The 8,150-nt window shown below is 41.9% G+C and overlaps 3 non-coding genes across 3 annotated transcripts; all 3 read left to right on the top strand.

The window, feature by feature from the left end:
* Window positions 1-225: 225 nt before the first annotated feature.
* Window positions 226-437, top strand: LOC118217447. The gene has a single exon (XR_004763204.1). It is a non-coding gene; the product is annotated as a small nucleolar RNA U3 (small nucleolar RNA).
* A 1,523-nt stretch (window positions 438-1,960) lies between these two features.
* On the top strand, window positions 1,961-2,173 carry LOC118217443. The gene has a single exon (XR_004763200.1). It is a non-coding gene; the product is annotated as a small nucleolar RNA U3 (small nucleolar RNA).
* A 5,250-nt stretch (window positions 2,174-7,423) lies between these two features.
* Window positions 7,424-7,636, top strand: LOC118217449. Its single transcript, XR_004763205.1, has one exon. It is a non-coding gene; the product is annotated as a small nucleolar RNA U3 (small nucleolar RNA).
* The last annotated feature ends 514 nt before the right edge of the window (window positions 7,637-8,150 follow it).

Raw genomic sequence — 8,150 nt, 5'->3', positions numbered from 1 at the left:
GATACGTAAAAGCACATTAGAAGTCCTATGTGTTAACTACTATTCAGCGTCTTTGTTATGTGTACAGAAATTACGTGTTCGGTTGGTGGTGTACGAGCCAAAATCGTGTGTCCCACCGGTGTATTTATACACAGTTTGATGAAACAGAAATGCATCGGTCAAGACTACCGTAAATGAAACCAGTTGCATATTTGAAAGGACCCCGGCGAGTACCATTGCAACATTAAGACTATACTTTCAGGGATCATTTCTATAGTTTATAACTGAGAAATGCGTTTCGAAAGTGTTTGGTCTCGCTACCCACGATGACGAGATAATACATTCCCTTCTGAGCGTGAAGCGGATAGAAAGTGTTGATTTGATCAATTGCCTTTTATTATTGGTGACCGTTCCGATTCAGAAAAGAATACGGAGATAGGGGATGCGTTCTGAGTGGTTAACCTGCTTGTAATCAAAAAATTGAGTTTTAAATGTTCATTGCGTTTTGATCGATGATCTGATGGAACTGTTGGTCTTGTTGAATCGTGGATGCTGAAAAATTAGTTACGGATACGTGGCGAATGAAGTATGCTTTCAAGTAAGACTTGGTTAATTTATAGATGAAGGTTTTAACTTTAGCCACGCACTAGGATACTTTTTGACTTATCAATATCTTGATTGGTACTATGATTACATAAATCAGATTGTGCGGTTCTGGGCTCAAACAAAAACCTGTATACGCAACGGCCCTTTTCGGATAAGACATGGCTCTCCAACCCGGTTGCTGAAGTTCTATGGTAGATATTCATTTCAAGCCTAACTGGACACACCTGAGTCCTAACTAACTAATTAGCAGCTCCACGAGATCTCTAGCTGTTGAATGGGGTGCGCTTAGGGTTGGGTTGGACTAAAACCCTACAGGATTGTAGATCTTCAGGAACAGGATTGGCCACCTCTGGTGTAAAGGTACTACAGCTTTGCATATAAAGCATTGGTGTCAAACTCGTTGCCATGGAGGGCCGTGTGTATGCAGGTTTTCATTCCAACCAATTAATGCTGCCTTAATTGAGTCCAATTACTCATTCAGCCATATGCGTTTAACTGCATTGAAGCACAGAATATAAGAAAATTTTTATTTAGACAATGCGGGTCACCATAGACGTCGGGTCACCATTGTGCACAAACCTGCATCCCTAATTCAGCAAATAATTTAACTAATTATATAATCAAGATCTGAGGCTGGAATGAAAACCTGCATACACACGGCCCTCCATGGCAACGAGTTTGACACCACTGATATAAAGCAAAGTGTACTCCCCACATCGTGACATCTATTGCTGAATGTTAACTACAAATTAATTGTAATATATGAATGAGTTTGTTGTTTCCCTGACTATGCAAGGGACTTTAAAATGTTGGCTAGCCAAAGCTGCTGGAAAAAAATGTTTACTTGTAGAATATGCGTTGCGTGCAGCACAATGATGAAAGCTACTAGTTATCAGCAAAAGGAAGCTGATGATTTTGAATTATTTTCATATCTTGGATTAAGCTTTGCCAGTGTAATTCTTACTGGGAAATACCTAACCACTGCGGGGCGTTAAAGGCCCTGCGTCAATCGTTTGCCACGGGGGAAATATAAATGCCTTTGATGAAACTTTTGGTGGAATTGTGTTTACATTTGACTACATCCGCTTTAGAAGCACACGATTAGTAAGCCTACGACTCCTGCACCTTTTAAACGCTTACAGACAAAACTGCCAAACTCTCATGCATTTTCACTAAATAAACTCCCTCAGTATTAACACAGCTGGTTTGGAGTGAGTTGCCAATTGAATTACAATGTGTCAAAGCATGGATAGCACACGGATGCGCACTGCTGTGTTTATAGAGTTTGGTGAAACCGTCAGGGCATCAGTCAGGGCAACCGTAGGTGAAACCAGTTGATACTTTAAAGGGTGCTGACGAGTAACATGAGTAAATTAAGACTATGCTTTCAGGGATCATTTCTATAGTTTACAACTGAGAAATGCGTTTCGAAAGTGTTTGGTCTCGCTACCCACAATGATTAGGCAATGCGTCTTCTTCTGAGCGCGAAGTGGATAGAGAGCGTTGATTTAAATCAACCGCTCTCTATCTTTGATGACCGTTCCGATTTTGTGAAGAACACGGAAGAAGGAGATGCGTTCTGAGTGGTTACTTTACTAACGGTTGAAGATTATTTATGCAAGTTACATTACAATGGAGATACACCTATACTGCATTATGTTTTAGTTAGCCAATATTTAGTGTTTATATCGAAGGCAATTTAAAGGTGCAGTGTGTAGAATTTAGTGGCATCTAGCGGAACGAACTTGGCAGACATTGAATATAATATTCATAAGTAGGCTATGTTTTAATTAGTGTATAATCTCATGAAAATAAGAATCGTTGTGTTTTCGTTACCTTAGAATGAGCCCTTTATATCTACATAGGGAGCGGCAGTGTTGGGGAAGCTACTTTGAAAGCATAGCTTTGCAAGCTACCAATTACTTCACATTGGAAGAAGTTGAATTACAGCAAAGCTACACTAGGGAGAAATCTAGTTTGGTTAACTAAAGCTACTTAGAAAAAGTAGTTCAGACTACTTTGTAAAAAAATGATCAAATTGACAATGTACATGTGATATGACATTATAAAGTATAATACAAAAAAGTCACATGCCAGCAAAAAAATGCCACTCAATTGAGTTTATTGCAAAAAGTGCCCACTTGTTCACAGGTCATACATAACCCCCCAAAAAAAAAAAAAAAAAAAAAAACCCCACTATTCATGGGAAAGTCCAAGGCATGTCAGCTTTGGTTTTGTATATAATGTCCATCAGTCAGACACCTGCCTTCCAGAAACTAGAGTCCAGGTGGGGGTATTGCACCAAGCAGGATTACTCCATTAGCTAGGTAACTTCTAATATAAAATAGCATGACATTTACAGTGGTCCATAGAATTACCCTCTATTTCACCAGATCAACTTTAAATACAATTGTATGCTGTTACAATATTAACCTTTGGTGGCAAAAGAACAGCAAGCCAACCTCAGCCTAGCCAGACCTTCATTTGAATGATTCTGGCTAAGCTATTCATAGTATTGGATTGATTGCGGACACCTTAGTCAGCAAACACAGGTGATTGTAATCAAACAGTAGGTGATTAAGTGCATTGCGCCATATTGTATTGGCGGCAAAATAAATCATGAGAACAGTATGACTAGGTCAGCTAACGTTAGCTAATGTTTGCTTTATGTCAGCAAACCTGACGTTAGCTGGTTAGCGACATGTTCGTTTTCGATAGAACATAATTGTTGTCAGACTAATTAATGCTACAGACTTTATTTAATTAGACTAACGTTAACGTTCACTGAATTAAATCACTTGCCTGTATGTAACATTACAATGTGGCTAACTTATCTAAACTGCTAAATTGGCTAGCAAAGTCAATGTTAATACATTCACCTTTATATGTGTTCTTAGATTTGTTTTTAACATCTTTGTAGTAGAGAGTGTATATGCTCTTGGCTTGCATAGCTCACAAGTAAAAACTTAGGTTTTGTCGGTGGAGCTAGTCAGTGTCATGTATTTGCTCAAGTATGGCCATGGTGAACCCTTTTGTACATGCACTACACAAAGGTCAAGTATGTGGTGGTGGCTGCCTAATGAATGCATTGTCTGGGCATGCTTTCACAGCGGTCAAGATGAAAAAAAAGGGGGCGGGGCTGGCCATAGGCAGTTCAATTACAGTAGAGAAGCAAAGGTAAAATAAAATTTAAAAATAATTTCTTTCCTTATATGGCTCAAAAATGTTTGTAGTTTCAGTAGTTAACTACACAAATGGCAAGAAAGTAATTTAACTACTTGAATCACTATGCAAATATGAATGTAGTTGAACTACCAGCAAGCTACTGCAAAATGTAGTTAAACTACTAGTTTAATTACATGTAGTTCACTACTCCCCAACACTGGGGAGCGGGTCCTCTTCCACAGAGGCCGCCATGTTGCACCGCCATGTTTCTACAGTAGCCCAAAATGGACAAACGGCTCTAGAGGGGGCCCGGGTTTCTCTTCATCAGGCACAAATCTTTCGTCTCACGCTTAACAGGTGTGAGACGAGGGATGTGCGGGGTGTGATTGGAGCAGGTGTCTCTCTTTTCTTTTCTCCTTTTCTCTCTCTGTCTCCCTCTCCTCTGAAGGTCTGGTGGAAAAGCGCAGTACCAGTGGCTTGACCACCGCTGTGTTTGACCAGCGGACCAGGCCGGACCCGACAGCGTTTGGGGGGAAGCAGGTACCAGTGGCTTGACCACGACCTGCCGAAGCCCCCACTCACAGATGAAAGACCTGCTCTCAGGAGCCCCCCTGCCAGAAGACTCCTGCCATCTGAGGACCTACACCACTGCTGCGGAACGCCCAACGCCAGAGTCCAGAGGGGAGTACAGAGCTGCCCGGAGAGAAGGCCCATAGGGGTTCGCTCTCCAGGCTACGCCAGCTGTTGCTGGGCCTTCGCCCTTGCTCCTTTCTCCCCTCTTTTGCTCTCCAGGCCCCCTGGAGAATGAGGCCAAGGAACAGGCAAATAGAGATACCAGCAGACCATCTCAGACGGTGGAGCGATCCCTGACTCAACTGGGGAACAACGTCTAGCACCCCTGCTGGGAAGGAGGTCCCTAGGGCAATAGAGGGTGCCGTGTCTGGGCCCTGAAGCCTACCTATCTCTGGTTCCTCTGGGACGGACCATCAACGTCTGAGCGCGGTCCTCCTTTCTCCATTGTTACAGCCTGGGTCCTAGCCTGAGGGAGAGGGAGGATGGCCACTGCAATGCCAAGGATGCGCCGCCACAACGCTGTCCGCCTGTGCTACAAGGCGAACAGAGAAGACGGGAGCAGCAGCACCAGTCAGGGGCCCCTGGTGGTACAAAGGGCAAATGGTGCAGGCGAGAGAGGCACTGTGGATGATATTTTTGAGTCCTGGAGAGGTTCTGGAACCTCTTTAGAGAGGGGAAACACAGGGTACTCCTCAGTAATTTTTCTCATCGAGCCGCTGTCCAACACAAAACAAAGTGATCACTGTACAGTTTTATAATGAAGCTGTGCAGGACCACGATGTGAGTATGTGGTTGGGCAGATATGTTCAAGTACAATCTGAAGCCAGGAAAGTGCTTGATGAGAATGGAGAATGGACGGGGGCCAGGAAATGGCTGGTCCAACTGAAGCCTGACCCCTCTGCAGTTGGGGGAGTGTGTCACATCTCCAGCACAATTAAGTTGGGAAAGAATCGGGGCGTGGTGTTTTATAACGGCATGCCCAAGCTGACAAACAAGCAGAGAGACATAGCCTGGATGTCTGCACATCACTGTCTCCCCACTCGAGTGTTTATGTACAGAAGGCATCTTGCCCTGACTGAGCGCTATCCATCATCTGTTTTGGGAGTGCTCCGTGGCCAGATGGGTCTGGGGCCTTGTGGTTTCCTCTGTCTCCCTAAACAGGTTGCTGCCGATGTCCTCCCTAGTTTAGTTAACACCTTAAAGCAGGTCCTGTGGGAGGCAAGGAACATCAGGGTCTACCAAAAAACAACTGTGGACCTGGTCACTCTTCGGAGGAGAATTCAAAACCTCCTCCAAGACGGTGCAATGTTGGACTGGCGCAGAAACAAGGACCTGGGGCCTCATTTATAAAACGGACTTAGGATCAATTTTGATCTCAAGTATGACTTACACAGAAAACCACGTATAAGTAGTTATTTATAAAACCTTAATTTGACTTGGAAATGATCTTACATCAATGTAAAGCCTAGACTTGACCTAAGTGGATTGCAGTTTGGGACGCATATGCGTCCAAGCCTGTGGTGAACTTTGCATTAGCTTTATGAACAATTTAATAGGAATTATGAATTAAAAGTGTGAGGAATTAATTGTTTGTCAACCCACTATTTAGTCCACCGAATAATACATGTTACCTGTCTTCAATCTCCTCTACCATCGCCGTGATCTCGTCTTCCAAAAAGTTTGCCTTTCTCTTTTGGGCCATGGTTATTCCTGACTAAACCCTCATTTGTGCTAGCATTATTGTAACGATGCGTCACTGTTACTAGATCTCTAGTTAATAGTAAATATTATTACCAGACGAAAATGGTTAATTGATGCATATATTAGTACACAAGTTAAATAAACACACACATGGTATTTTAACAAATGTATTTATTTATTGATTGTTTGTGCGTGGCGGTTCGCTTCACTTGGGTCTGGTGTTTCACAATAATATAAGGGGAAATCCCTGATTGTAAGGCACATTCAGGTGCCGTCAATTTTAAGTTAATTTGAGATTTATAGATAACAGGTGCGTAAGTTACAAATGGGCTTCTTAGAACCTGTGTAAGCAATGTATTTTATGCTCAGTATTTTTTATGAATCAAACATAAGCACACTGGCGGAAATGATCTTAAGACTAAGTTCAAGTATAAATCTAAGAACATTTTTATAAATGAGGCCCCTGGCGAGAGAGAAATGGGGGGTGGATCACTGGAAAGAACTAATCATATAGTCCACCTCCCTAGGAGGGGCACCTGCTCCTCAACCCCACTCCTGAGCACAAGTATTAATGTTGTTTTGTTAAATAATGCTAATTTGTCTTAAAATAATTAGTGTCCTTGTCATTGTTGTTATGGATATAGAAATTCTTGATTTGTAGAATAGGGTTTTCCTTTCGAGTGTTTCTTATTTTGTAACCTTTGTGAATGTCTAGGTCTAAATGTGTTTTTTGTTCCTCTTTGGCTTTTAAAAGGAATATGTTTTCAACATATTGTAAAGATACAACCGCTTGGCACCAACACTTACTCTTCATGTGCTGGAATTGTACAGTAAAGGCCTGCTGTTGGTTCGCTTTGCCTATGACGAAACTGTTGCAACCAATCAAATAGGACTGTGTCGAGATATGAAAATACATTGTGGAGCATTATGGAATTGTGAAACAAATGTATCTTTATGTTTTGGGTCCATAAATCTATGACGAAAAAACTGGCAATTTATGTAACAGTTCACAAAGATGTTAAATTCTTTGGAGAATATTGACTACTTTTTGATCAGATGTTTCACTTTACACAGCGTTGCTATGCTGTGGCATGAAAGGAAGTAATCGTTTCCAGCTGCATGAGCTGAATATTCGTCGTGTAGCTTGGTTTATTTGCTGGGACCATTCAGAACAGGGATTCGTAAAAGCACATTAAAAGTCCTATGTGTCCTACTATTCAGCGTCTTTGTTATGTGTACAGAAATTATGTGTTCAGTTGTTGGTGTACGAGCCAAAATCGTATGGCCCACCAGTGTATTTATACACAGTTTGATGAAGCAGTAATGCATCCACCAAGACAACCGTAAATGAAACCAGGTGCATATTTGAAGGGCCCCCGGCGAGTACCATTAGAATGTTAAGACTGTACTTTCAGGGATCATTTCTATAGTTTATAACTGAAAAATGCGTTTTGAAAGTGTTTGGTCTCGCTACCCACGATGATGAGATAATACATCTCCTTCTGAGCACGAAGCGGATAGAGAACATTGATGTTGATCAACTGCTCTCTGTCATTGATGAGTGTTCCGATTCTGAAAAGAATATGGAGGTAGAGGATGCGTTCTGAGTGATTAGCCTGCTTGTGGTTGAAGAATAAGTTCCAAGTATTCATTGTTTCTGATCATTGATCTGCTGAATTATAGGTCTTGTTGAATCATGCATGCTGAAATACTAGTTATGGATGCATGGTGACTGAAGTACTCTTTCAAGTAAGACTAGTCTGGTTTATAGATGAAGGTTTTAACCTTAGCCATGCACTAAGATACTTTTTGACTTATCAATATCTTGATTGATACTATGATTGCATAAATCAGATTGTGCGGTTCTGGGCTCAAACAAAAACCTGTATACGCAACGGCACTTTTCGGATAAGACATGGCTCTCCAACCCGGTTGCTGAAGTTCTACGGTAGATATTCATTTCAAGCCTAACTGGACACACCTGAGTCCTAACTAACTAATTAGCAGCTCCACGAGATCTCTAGCTGTTGAATGGGGTGTGCTTAGCGTTGGGTTGGACTAAAAACCTACAGGATCTTCAGGAACAGGGTTGGCCACCTCTGGTGTAAAAGTACTACAGCCTTGCA

Source organism: Anguilla anguilla, chromosome 17 (assembly GCF_013347855.1).
Source record: "Anguilla anguilla isolate fAngAng1 chromosome 17, fAngAng1.pri, whole genome shotgun sequence".
In the NCBI taxonomy this organism is placed as follows: Eukaryota; Metazoa; Chordata; class Actinopteri; order Anguilliformes; family Anguillidae; genus Anguilla; species Anguilla anguilla.
This window is presented reverse-complemented; position numbering and strand designations above follow the sequence as displayed.